At 36.0% G+C, this 13,433-nt stretch overlaps 1 protein-coding gene and 1 non-coding gene across 2 annotated transcripts in view; both read left to right on the top strand.

The window, feature by feature from the left end:
* SGCZ (sarcoglycan zeta) overlaps positions 1–13,433 on the top strand; it is a 1,177,568-nt gene that overhangs the window by 758,752 nt on the left and 405,383 nt on the right. The gene's annotated exons all lie outside the window — the stretch shown is intronic.
* Positions 6,658–6,768, top strand: LOC112440740 (U6 spliceosomal RNA). The gene has a single exon (XR_003028755.1). It is a non-coding gene; the product is annotated as a U6 spliceosomal RNA (small nuclear RNA).

The raw sequence follows: 13,433 nt of genomic DNA, 5'->3' as shown, positions 1-13,433 counted from the left end.
TATGCAGCTTTATTAGCTTTAACTTTATTAACTTTATTTAAAACCTAATTTTAAAATTAGGGAGTGAAATATCATTCTTCTTCTCTCATCATAAAACTTTTGGCTCATGGGATTCTGACATTCTGTCACTCTTGCAAAAGTTGAATTCATGAAAACAGTAGCCGAGCTGAGCCACCCTATGGAGGTCTTACACAACTGCTCCCTATTTTGTGTAACGAGCAATTTCACAAGCCCAAAGATAGTGATTGAGAGAGACAGGTTCTGAAGTCTCTTTATTTCAACTTCTTGGAATCACCATCTTGTTAATGCAGGCCAGTAAAAACCAAATTTTTCTGTGTTGTTTATCAGATTAATTACTTTTTTCATAGAAACAGTGAGTTGGGAGGATAACAAGCAAGAAACTCTGTCCATGCTTCCTCCTGAAAACACGCGAACAAACATTTTAAGCCTGTTTTTAGAGATGAATGGGTAGTTCATTATTGCTTGGTTATTTGTCCTTCCACTTGTGACAGATTACTGCTGCATATTTTTTTCTCAATCTCTGGAATCATGGCTGAATTAGTACTTGTACTGAATTAGTAATTGTATCAAAAGTCCATTAGACTTATTGCCAAAGAGCGTGCTTGGATTTATCTATTATAAATAGTAATAAAAATATTAAAACAGTATTACAACTAAAATAATCCCACTACACAGAGGAAAGTTATACACTGTTTTGAAAGCCACTCTTATGAAAGCCTTTCATATTTAGGGATTCCAGGTAAGGCTTCCCTTGGTGGGAAAGACTGAAGAGCAAACCAAAACAAGATTAAGAGCTGCTTATATAAATATGGGATAGTAGGGCCGGGCACGGTGGCTCATGCCTCTAATCCCAGCACTTTGGGAGGCTGAGGTGGGCAGATCATGAGGTCACGATATCGAGACCATATTGGCCAACAAGGTGAAACCCCATCTCTACTAAATATACAAAAATTAGCTGGGTGTGGTAGTGCACACCTGTAGTTCCAGCTACTCGGGAGGCTGAGGCAGGAAAATCGCTTGAGCCCTGGGAGGCAGAGGTTGCTGTGAGCCGAGATCATGCCACTGTACTCTAGCCTGGCAACACAATGAGACTGCATCAAAAAAAAAAAAAAAAAAGAAAAGAAAGAAAGAAAAGAAAAAAAAGGAAGGATGATAGTGGGAAAAGTATGTGAATAAGAAGACCAAAGTCCAGAAGACAAGAAGTATTTTACATTTGAGGAATAAAATATTATTGAATCATTCAGATTGAGGAGGTTCATGTCATCAGACGAGGGGAGGGAGAAATACAAAGAACAGATTTTGTACTGCTTGAACACTGTTTTGGACTCTTGATATTCATCCGATTACCAATGCAAAGTCTTTGGGAGTTTTTAAACAGAGCAATTTACAATGCAAATTGTATTTGCATTTTGAGTAAGTCATTCTGGATATAGAAAAGAGAAACATTTTTTGGAGAGACAATCAGGTAGAGCACTTTAGAGGTGGTCACCATAGCCCAGGTTAGAGAATGGGGGTGCTAGATCCCATGATAGCAATGAAGACAGGAAGAGAAAAATTCTCTCAAGAATTGTAGAGAAGGTAAAATCTGACTAGACTTGGTGATTGGAAATGGAAATGTGAAGAAGGAAATGTCAAGAATTACAATGAGATGTCAGGTGTAGGTAGATGTTGATACCATTTTCTGGAAAAAATCATAGGAACACAGGAAGAATACCACTTTTAGTGAAGAGACATCCAGGTTGCTTAAAGTATCACGAAATGGAACTTTTTCAAATTCATTCAAGTAAATGAGGAAGGTTGAGCCCTGAGGCACAAGAGATGGTGAAAGTGGTAGCAGTGGCCTTGAGATCAGTACTTGTACCAGACTCAAGAAAAGTTAGTGAGAAATTTGAGCAGATAGAGACTAGAATATTTGAGTGGAAAAAAAAAAAGCTTTCACTTTTCTTTGTGAATCTTGTGCTATTTGAGGAGTAAATAATTGGGCCTTATTTAGAGTTGCAAATTTGGGTAAGCACTGAAATAAACAGGAAATACTATAAAATGGAAGCAATTCACCAATTTTATTCTCTAAACATTTACTGATTTTCTTCCAGGTTTAAGTGTTATAATAAGCATTGTGCAGTAATTAACTTATCAACCATATTTTCTCATGTAATACACAAAGAAACATAATTTTTAAAGTGTAGTATTGCTTTCAGCTTATACCAATCCTTACCCATTATCCCAATTCATTTAATCAGATTATTTCAGTGATAAGTACATTTTGAAGTTAATGGAATATTTAAAAGGTTGTGATGATGTAACTGCTGGTGGATTCATGTTGTTCAACACAATTTCATCATAAACCTTATCTATAAAATAAACATTTTAACACATCTATTATTCTCTCGCTTTATGTAAAGTTTATATCTATCATTTACTTCTACCAAAGTTTCATTTCTCATTTTTTATTCTCAATCATAAATGACAGCATTAATTTTTACAAACATTAATGATGAGACATACTCGCTCATAACTATTTGTATCTAAGTCATCTTAGATTTATTAAACAATTTCTGAGTAACTAATGGCTAGCAGTTTATTATTCTGTGATGATAAAGGATTTTACAGTATCCAGGCTTCAGACATATTTTTGAGAACTCATTTCTATATGGGTCAAAATTTAAATCAGTTGTAATACACGATCCATTCAAATATATTCTCCAGAATGAGCTATTAAAATGAAATACCAAAGTGGTTCCCCAAGACACCAATTTATAGCCTATATGTGCAGTGGAGAGTTACTGGACAGTTTAACAATGAAAATTTTATTTCTTGTCTTCTTTTCCGTAAGATGTTTCTTACTCCCAGTAACATAAAAATGTATACTACAAGCAAGCAAAAATTAACACACATATATTCATATTGATATCAGCTTTCCTTTATCTATTAAAGGATATAAAAAACTTGTGTTTTTTAGGATCTTGTAACTCCTTGTTTATTGGAAAGTACATAAACTCTTCACAGTCTTGAGAGTTATGTTTGGTACATTACTCAAATAGTGTCCAACCACTAGTTAGACAGCTTAGCACTCAAATCGCCTTAGAAATCTCTGCAGACTCACCTCAAGTGAACAGTCCTGATAAATTACGGAAGTGAGTAACACACTGAGAGATCCCTGATGTGTGATGTTTTTGCCCGTAGAGTATTTTATGTGTTGATCCACTGGAGTGTGTGTGTGTGTGTGTGGGTGGGTGGGTGGGTGAATGTGTGTGTGTTTACATTGTGGTATGTGTCTGTTCGGGGTATCGCCATTAGGGCTTTGGAGGAGTGAGGACCATAAATTTGTAAACATTCCTACATACCTGCTTCATAATACATGTACCAAACATAGTCAAAAGTAACTAAACCAAGTAAACAAATTAGATCTCAATTAAATTTAATACTGGGCTGGAAAGAAGTATTCAAGGCCAAGTAAAATGAGGAAACATAACAAAATAAATGAAATGTTTAAATTGATTAGTAGAATGAGATGGAATAATTTTCAAAGTTTTTAATTTTTGATGAATATCGTTATATAAAACTAAGAATTATACGGCTGTCAATTGATTAAATACAGCACTTAAGATTTTAGCTCCTGAAACAGCAATATATGAGCTTCTAATTCCACTTTTCTGTCTCAAGAATGACCTGTTAAAATGTTTTTTTTTTTTGAAATGATCAATTCTCACCTTGAAAGAGCTTAATAGAGCTTACCTGAGAATCTGGATTGCCATAAGAGGTTTGATGTTTTTAGTGGTATGTTTGCATTTCTGTTATGTACATCAATGTCAAACATTCATTTCGTGAGCTGTTGTCAAGAACACAATTTGACTTGTAATGGACACTCAATAAATGATTGGTTGGATAATCAAATCAACACTTATTTCTATGAATTATAATATCATATGAAAGTGATCTTTTATACTCATCAACGAAACAGAGAGAGACGAGAGAGGAAGAGCATTTAAGAGTAAGGGGATGAGAATCAGACCTCATTTTGCAGTGCGTTTCCTACATTGTTCATTTCTGAATGCTTTGAAACACTTATCATACTCAAAATATATTGGTATTTCCTAGGCAGAAAATGGGATTCAAAGAAAGTCCGTATTTCTATCTTACAATAACTTACACTATAATGCACAGAAGACATAAATTTCTAAACTACTCTATTCATAGAAAATGTAGGTAAATATAGGTGAGCAAGAAGCAAGAGAAAGTTTAGTAATCAAGCTGAGTGTGATTGTGAGATTCAATCTAATATTATCTTATACAATTATTGTACCATGTAAAAGTTGACATATCTGTTGAAATAAAAGGCAGGAGAGTTGGCCGGGCATGGTAGCTCACACCTGTAATCCCAGAACTTTTGAAGGCCAAGGCGGGTGGATCACAAGGTCAGGAGTTTGAGACCAGCCTGACCAACATGGTGAAACCTCATCTATACTAAAAAGACAAACATTAGCTGGGCGTGGTGGCATGCACCTTTAATCCCAGCTACTCAGGAGGCTGAGGCACGAGAATCTCTTGAACCTGGGAGGCGGAGGTTGCAGTGAGCCAAGATCGTGCCACTGTACTCCAGTCTGGGCGACAGAGCGAGACTCCATCTCAAAAAAAAAAAAAAAAAAAAAAAAGTAGGAGAATTTTTCGGCGAGCCAGTGAAATCTGCTGCATGATGTTAGGAGAGAGGTTAGTCAATGTGATTAGGCCAGATGTGTTTATTAACTGAGGCCTAGGAAAGTTAGATTCCTAACCTCTCACAGAGACTGGGAGATAGGGGAGCTAAATTGTGTAAGATTTATATTTACGATACATTTAATAATATATAAGAAAGAAATATGCCAATTTCAGGTCTTTTTTCTAGTTGGCAGTACTTTATTTTCACAACATCATTGTTTTTTAGTACCTCTGTTTTGGGTATTTAAAAAGTGGGTTAAAAAAGCCAGACCATCTCCCTTTTTTCCACCTTCCCCTTTACTGCCATTTACATCCACAGGCACACGCACTCACACATATTGACCAAAATTAATTTAGATGTACAAATGTGTTCTTTGAAGCAAAAAAGTCAATCTATTTGGTAAAATTGTCATGCTTATTTGAATTATATTTATAATGTTTTTAAGAAGAAAGAACATCCTTAATTTTTTGAAGACCCTATTCTGTGTCCATTTTATAATTTTGTGGCCACCGAAAGAAATATGCCAAATCGTAGACACAGTGAATGTAGTAAGTGGTAGTTTAAAATGTTTAATTTTTACAAGTCATTGTTCCCATTCTAATTTTTGAATGCAACCACAGCCTCTTGCAAAACAGCCTTGTTAAACTAATTCGCTGTTAATGAATTCTGAAGTAAAAGGTGACATCCACAGGAATTTATATTGCCCTTTTATGTTTAATAAAATTAAAAGCCCGAAAAAAAAGATGCATTCTGTGAATTTGAATTACTTTATATTCAATTCCACTGGTTGCAGTGTTTTATCTTTATATATATATACACATATATATTATGTATATCTATATATAAAATTGGTTGATGAATTTTTTTCTTTTAGATACTGCTGCTGAATCCATGGAGAAAAAAAAGGGTAAATTTCCAGAACTAATTAATCTTTAGTTAAATGTCAAAGAAAAATTGCAAGAGATGGTGTTAAAGAGGTGGGGAAAATGTTATTTAAGACTATTGCAAAAGAGGTCAAGATTATTGCAATAAAGAGAAAGATTGAATTCAACTCTGCTGAAACAAAAGGCAGGAGAGTTTGCATTAGCGAGGGAAGTCTACTGCTTGATGTTAGGAGAGTGGTTGGTCAATGTGATTAGGCCACATGTGTTTTCTAATTGAAGTTTAGGAAAGTTAGGTTCCTAACTTCTCACAGCGATGGAAAGATTGGGGCACTGTCTTTCTAGATGATTACATTTCAATGGGTTAGCTCCCAGATCCTTGAGAGGCATTTCCATGTTGTAAAACTGGCTAGAGGCTAGGGGATGATTTACATTTCAAAGGGGCAATTGCAACTTTATTGAAGTGAGTAATCTTAGGAAGCACAAGCGAAGGGCCTAGCATCAGAAGGAAACCTCTTTAAACTTTTGTCTAGCTGGAGGGGAGTTAAGGCCATTGTGGTCTCTTGCTCATAAGCAATGGATGAAAACAGCTTACTTTAACCATGGCGATGGGATGCAGAATTTCAAACTTTTATCCATAATACAATATAGAATTAATATCAATCCATCAATCCTGGGCTTCTAATAAAAGGACAACAAATGCGTTTTTGTTCGTTTTATTAATAACATCATCAAACTAGTGAGACAGTAGAGAACAACCAGGTCGCGATTTAGATAGGACCAGAAGAAGTTAAAAGGGGAATCCAGCGTTCAGAACTCTTTTCGTGTCAGGGAATTTACTTTTCTGGAGAAGCCACCAAAAGTCTGAGCTGCACATTTGGGAGCCTCAGGGACTTAGGAGGAGAAAAGTTGTTTTTTAAAGCTTCTCAGAAGTGGGGTTCCTGATTAACCACTGAGGTTTCCTGGAAACCCAAAAGATCGTGTCCTGAAAGAAAAGATAAAACAGAATTAAACTTGTCATAACACTTACTACAGTGTAGAAACGCCAATCCTTAAGATGCTCACTTCGGTTGTACATGTGCTACAATTGGAATAAGACAGACAATACTAGCAGGCCCCCTGTCCAAAGATGACATGTAGATTTGGATTTGTGACACAATCTCTATTTTTAAAAAGTAGCACTGAGGTACGAATACCTTAAAATTATATTAAGTATTAGTAATTCTGAGATTACTAATTCCCTCAGGCACCTGGCCAAAGAAATTTTGCTCTGGGGTAAGATAAAATCAGCTGAGGATTCAGCAATATTATAGGTTTAAACCATCCTCAAGTAATATTTTACCCCTAAGAAACATAATTGAAATAAATTATCACTAAACAGAAGTGCAATGGTTTGAAGTCATAAGCATTTCAAGACTCAAACTCTTAGAATCTGGAAGGAACAGTATAGCTCAAATCAGCACATCTAGGTGAGAAACAAGTAATCATAAAGTAAGAGAGGCAATGTTATGGTATCTATATTGCATAAAGTACTATACTTTGCCATACATCATTTGTCTCATAAGATATTATATTCCTTATAGCTTACAAATATTATTATTTTTTAAAATCAACATACTTGCAAGTATTTTAACAGGACTTGGTACAGGATGGTTTCATATTCTTATTTAGAGTACCAATAAGAATAAAGCATTTACAATTACATTAGGAAATGATGAGGTGGAATATAACTGACCCTACACAAGTCAAGTGTTAAAGGACCATGATCATGCAGCTAAGCAAAGAGAGAGGACAGTTTGGATAACCTATTAAAGGCAAATGATTCCATTATGGAACCACATTCCCTGGAGGAATCAAAGATGAGGACTGTGAATCTGGGCTCAGTCAGTCAGAGTCACTCCTAGTGTGAACACGTCACTGTTCTGATTGTGATATTTAGGTGGCACACATGTTTCACACAACATAGTCCTGAACTGCATGAAACTGCTTCATCCCATGCTCTACTAATTATTATTCTGTTCCAATATTCAGGGTTCTGTTAGATTCCATGAGAGATGTATGCTAATACTGTTGGCTTTATATGATTTGCACCTTAATAATTAACTTTAAAACGTAATCATTCACAGCCCAAGTGTGGTGGCTCATGCCTGTAATCCCAGCATTTTGGGAGGCTGAGGTTGGAGAATGGCTTGAGCCCAGGAGTAAATTAGCTGGGTATGGTGAGGCAAGCCTGTGGTCTCAGCTACTTGGAAGTCTGAGGCGCAGCATTGCTTGATCCCAGGAGGGTGAGACTGCAGTGAGCTGTGATGGTTCCGTGGCACTTCAGCCTGGGCAGCAGAGAAAGACACACGTGCGTGCACGCGCGCGCGCACACACACACACTCATTACTCGCAAGAAGTGCAGTTAATCCTAAATTCTCTATGAGTGGCTTGTAGCATAGTGTTTACAAATAATGTTTGATCTTTATTATTTAGGGAATATATTACTTAGGAGACAGCCAGCAAGACACCAAATACAATGTCTTAAAAAGAAGGCACTGTATTTCCCTCTTGAGTAACAGTGAGTAGTTGAGGGATCCATGGCCGGTGGGAGGCTCTGCTCCATTTCTTCTCCCAGACACCCGTCTTTAGTGGTCCTTACTACCACGCATACTCAACATATGGCCTCTATATCTGGTTCCACAGGAGCTACAACAATGCATTTCCAGGCAACTTCTAGGGGGAGAGGAAGTGTACGCAAGTTTGATCTTTAAAATGGCAACCAAAAGATAGTGTGGCTATATTTATTGTCCAAACCAGAACAACTTTGAGGGGGAAAAACGAGCATGCTAAACATAGTTATATATTTTATGAAATATTTATTAACTGACGTTATTTTTTATTGTATCAGTAGATCTAAAAAAATTGTTCTAGAGAAAATATAAAGTAGTTAAATAGCGTATGTCCTTGTGCCTGCTGTCATAGAAAGGAAAGTGCTGGCTGTGTTGCATGTGTCTAGTGAGAGTTGAGGAAAGACAGACCGATTAGATTACTGGACATCTTTCAGATATAAGCTTCTGTTACAGTGAGAACCCTTCTTGCTCTGTCCTCACGCATGTCTCATGTACTATGAGAGGAAACCGAGGGAGAATCTGGAAGCACAGGACCCATCAGGGCCTACCTTAATGTAAGCATTAATAATGTGGTTAAAAATGAAAAATTTGGCTGGGCATGGTGGCTCATCCCTGTAATCCCAGCACTTTGGGAGTCTGAGGTGGGCAGATGACGAGGTTAGGAGATCAAGACCATCCTGGCTAACAAGGTGAAACACCATCTCTACTAAAAATACAAAAAATTAGCCTGGCATGGTGGCACACACCTGTAATCCCAGCTACTCGGGATGCTGAGGCAGGAGAATCGCTTGAACCCAGGAGGCCAAGGTTGCAGTGAGCCAAGATCATGCCACTGCATTCCAGCGGGGGCAGGGGGTGGAAGGAGGAGAAAAAGAAAAATTCTGGGATAAATCCTAAACTAGATAGAAAGATAGGAATACTGATAGGAAACGTAGTTTTTAGTTGGATCATCATGTATCCCACAAAATCTCAAGGCAAGATTCTGAAACAAGTAACAGGAAGATGAGAGGAAATTCTGCATAAATTAGTAGCCTCTGTCTCAGTGCCTTCCATGACTTTCCTGCTTTCTTGCTTTAAATAATTATTTTTAGTCCTTTAAACCCATAAAGAGAAACAAAATACTTACACTGTGTGAGCAAAAGTGTATTATTTCAGGGTAAGACTCAATGTCAAACTGTTGCTATTACTGATGACTTTTAGTAATACTTATATATAATAATTTTGCTATAAAGCATTCAATTTATCTTATTATACTATGAAGCAACAGAAGTATCACCAAGAAATGCATTTAATTTAGAGCTAAATGATCTCTATGGTTCATTACCAACAATGATTTTCTGTAGTTGTGTTATGTGAATCATATTAATGAATGACAGAAACATTTTAGATATAAATATGGGCACAATATTTTAAAATTGATTCAAACAATAATTCTTTTGCTTAAATATAATATTCCCATCTTTCAGAAGAAGAAATTACCTAGAAAATGTATATTTATTAAAACCATAGCAAAAACGGTACATATAATATAATTCCAGATCTATCTTTTTCCATACCAGGATGCTCCCCTTGTACTGTAACATTTGTTCTATATGTGTAAAAAAAACCGGGAAACTTCTAACCAAGATAGCAATGAAATGTTTTAAAAATTACATCAATGCAAGTTTCTGAATTAAAAAATTTATTTGTAAACCTTTAAAAATATAACAAAACATAATTCTATATTTAAAAGTTATTTAAAACAATGGTATATGACCTGCTGTGGTCACTATTTCAGAGTCACTAACTTGCATAGTTTGCACTTAGCTCTCATCTTACCATTTCTCTCTGATATATTCATGAAAGTTTATTATACAGAGCCATATTAATAGCAAACTATGATAGAAATGGAAATAAAAAATATCAGAATTACATTTCCATATCCAAATGTCATTGAGTTGTATAGCTAGTTTCGTAATCTTAATAGATATAGTGTATAACCAGTTTGTACATATGTATAACTTGCTGTAATAATTGAATTGTTTCAATCTTTAGAGAAACTTCAGGTATAATAAAGTTAACACGTGATGTCTAATAATGTGGCATATTTTCCAGTGTTCTTCTATGGTCATTAAGGTGTAGAAACTGCAAAAAGTTGGATTTTCATGGGCTAGATGCTAAGTAGAGAGAAGAAAATTATCTTTAATCCATGTAGTCAGCAATCAGAACATACATGTTAGGGTGATACATAAAGGAGTAAACTTGATTTTATTAAAAGATTGCTTGTATAATCAAAACAACCTTATTTTCAGGCTAAACTGAAAATAAAATAACTTTGTCATTTATGCTGCATATATTGATATATACATAGTATTTTATATATGTTAATTTACCTTAATTGAAACCCGTTATTCTTATACAATTAACCAAGACTTACCCATTAGTAGTTCAGGATCAAATGTGATCATTCACATAGTACAATATCCTTTCTTTGAATTTCTTTATCAATGTAATTTACATGGCCAAAAATGAATAAATTAGTGTTGAAATCAAATACCTTTTTGTGTGTTTTGTTTCTGAGACAGGGTCTCACTCTGTTGCCTAGCCTGGAATGCAGGAGTGCAATCACAGTTCACTATAGCCTTGACTTCCTGGGCTCAAGCAATCGTCTTGCTTCAGCTTCCCAAGTAGCTGGGACCACAGGCATGTACCACCATGCCCAGCTAATTTTTTAAATTGTTTGTAGAGACGGAGTCTCACTGTATTGCTCAGGCTGGTCACAAACTCCTAGGCTCAAGCCATCCTCCTGCCTATGCCTCCCAAAGTGTTGGGATTACAAGTATGAACCATTGCACCAGGCCTCAAATCCCATTTGTTCTACAATTGCCTTCTGCCAATGATTGTCACCCTTACTTAAAATAAGATTTTGTTTTAAAGGCATGTTTTTTGAAATGTAGAAATCTGATCTGCCTCAGAGATACAAAGTCAGGCTATTGAGGGAAGCCTGAGCTTCATGAGTATTAAAATACACACAGATGATTTCAATGTTTAAGTGTGGGTAAGAGATAGAGCCTGTGGAAATGAGAGAGAAATTGTGTTGTATGTGAGGGCAATCTAGAGAAAACAGAAGCAATAGGATACGTGTATGTGTGTGTGTATAAAGATATACGGTGTAAGAATTGGCTCACGTGTTTACAGAGTTAGGGAACCTGAAAAGTCCCCACTATTAGTGGTCTGCAAATGGAGACCCAGGGGAGCCAGTGGTGTTAATTCCAGCCTAAGTCTGAAGGCCTGAGAATGAGAAGTGACAATGGCATAAGGCCTAGTCCAAGGGCAGGAGACAATCAATGTCTCCCCTCGTGCAGTCAAGCAGAGAGACAGCATTCTACCTTCCTCTGCCTTTTTGTTCTATTCGGACCCTCAGCAGGTTTATGATCCCCACCCTCATTGGGGAGGGCCATCTGCTTTACTTATTTCACAGATGCTAATATCTTCCAGAAACATTCTCACAGAAACACCCAGAAATAATGTCTAACCACTATCTGGGCATCCTGTAACCCAGTCAAGTCGAAGCAGAAAATTAACCACCACCCCCGTCTTAATCAAGCAACAAAAGACTCTTCCAAAGTGGTTATACTTGTTAACAGATAAGAAAAGAAAATGATTTTGTTTCTGAGAGCGGTAAGGGAGATTAAAGGAGGAAAAATCAGGCACAAGTGTAAAGAGGAAGGTGAAGTGAGTAAAGTGTTTTACCCATAACCCTGAATCCCAAAGCTTGACTGAATTCTCCAAAATACAGGAAATGCTGTTTGCTTGTGAAATTATGTATGCTTTCCGTAAAAGGTAGAAAGTGTTGCACAGGTTTATGCAGTCTTGAGAGGCAGAGATGAACCTGTCATTTGCAGATATGAACACAGGTCAAGGTGGTTACCCGGGACACTCAAGGAGGGGAACTTAGATATTAGAACCAGGGATGGATGCTCACTGAGTTAGTCAGTCAGTCCCTGGATCACTCAGGGGAAAACTATGTTGATTTTTGGAGCTCTTTCTTTGTCTAGTTCCTACCTTGAATTTAAGATACTCGCTTAGTCCTCCTGCAATAGCATTTCTGTCTCTTTAACTCCGGGATTTCTCCAAGCTCTGTCTGGGTTCTGCTGTCAATGGTGTGGTCCAGTAAGTATCCCCAGGCAGAAATCAGGGGCTATTGTAGATCTTACATTGTTTGTTTCTCTTCTCAACTGCGGAAAACCAGTCCTTAGGAGCCAATTGTCCAATGTTTGAAAAGGATTGTTTCATATAGTTTGTCTAGTTTTCTAGCTGTTTATAATGGAATCAGTTATCCCCTGATTAGAGATGGAACCTCTCATCTACTGAACTTTTTACTCCAATTTAAAAGTTTTTAATTTTTTAAATTTTAATTTAATTACAGGATAATAATCCATTCTGCTAGTATAAAATTCAAATGTTAGGTAGTAAATATTAATAAAAAAACTCCCTCCCACTTTAACTACCGGAGGCAAGTGATGTTACAAAATCCTTGTGTCTTCTAGAGTTATATGTATCTATAAAATAAAACAGTAAACTCAGCCATAATGAGATAATGGGGTCTAAAGGAATTAAATTGCACAAAATGTTTGGTCAAATTTATTGTGAGATTGATAAAAATTATTTTTTACTATTACTGTCACAAAAAGCACAAAATTAATGACTTTGAAATTTATTGCATGCATTCCTTATTAGTGAATTGAGTAATCCCCATTGATTGTGAGGCAGTGATTTCTACGACCCCTCCCCATCTCATTACTTATAGGTCACGTATGAATCTCCTTTGTTCTATAACTTTTCTGACACTTGGGACTGGAATTTTAACTTTTTTTCACACCGGCTAGTGTAAAATGTCATCCTGCCCTGTGTTGAAATAGCATTTCCCTGGTTACCAAAATTAAGCATCATATATTAATTAACTATACATGTTTTCATATTTTGTATAATGTGTGCATCATTTGTCCATTATTTAATTGGGTTATTTGTATTATTCTTTATATATTCTGGATATTAACACTTTGCTGTTTATATGTTGATTATATTAATATTTTCTTCTAGTTTGTTGGAAGCCTTTTTATTTTTCTGAGAGCATCTATTGATAAATATAAACTGTAAATATTAAAGTTATCAAATGTTCAAGATAACTTTATTCATTAAGTCTTTACAAGTCTTTTATAAGAATGATATCCTTTTTTCAAA

The sequence above is a fragment of the Pan paniscus genome, chromosome 7 (assembly GCF_029289425.2).
Source record: "Pan paniscus chromosome 7, NHGRI_mPanPan1-v2.0_pri, whole genome shotgun sequence".
NCBI lineage: Eukaryota > Metazoa > Chordata > Mammalia > Primates > Hominidae > Pan > Pan paniscus.
This window is presented reverse-complemented; position numbering and strand designations above follow the sequence as displayed.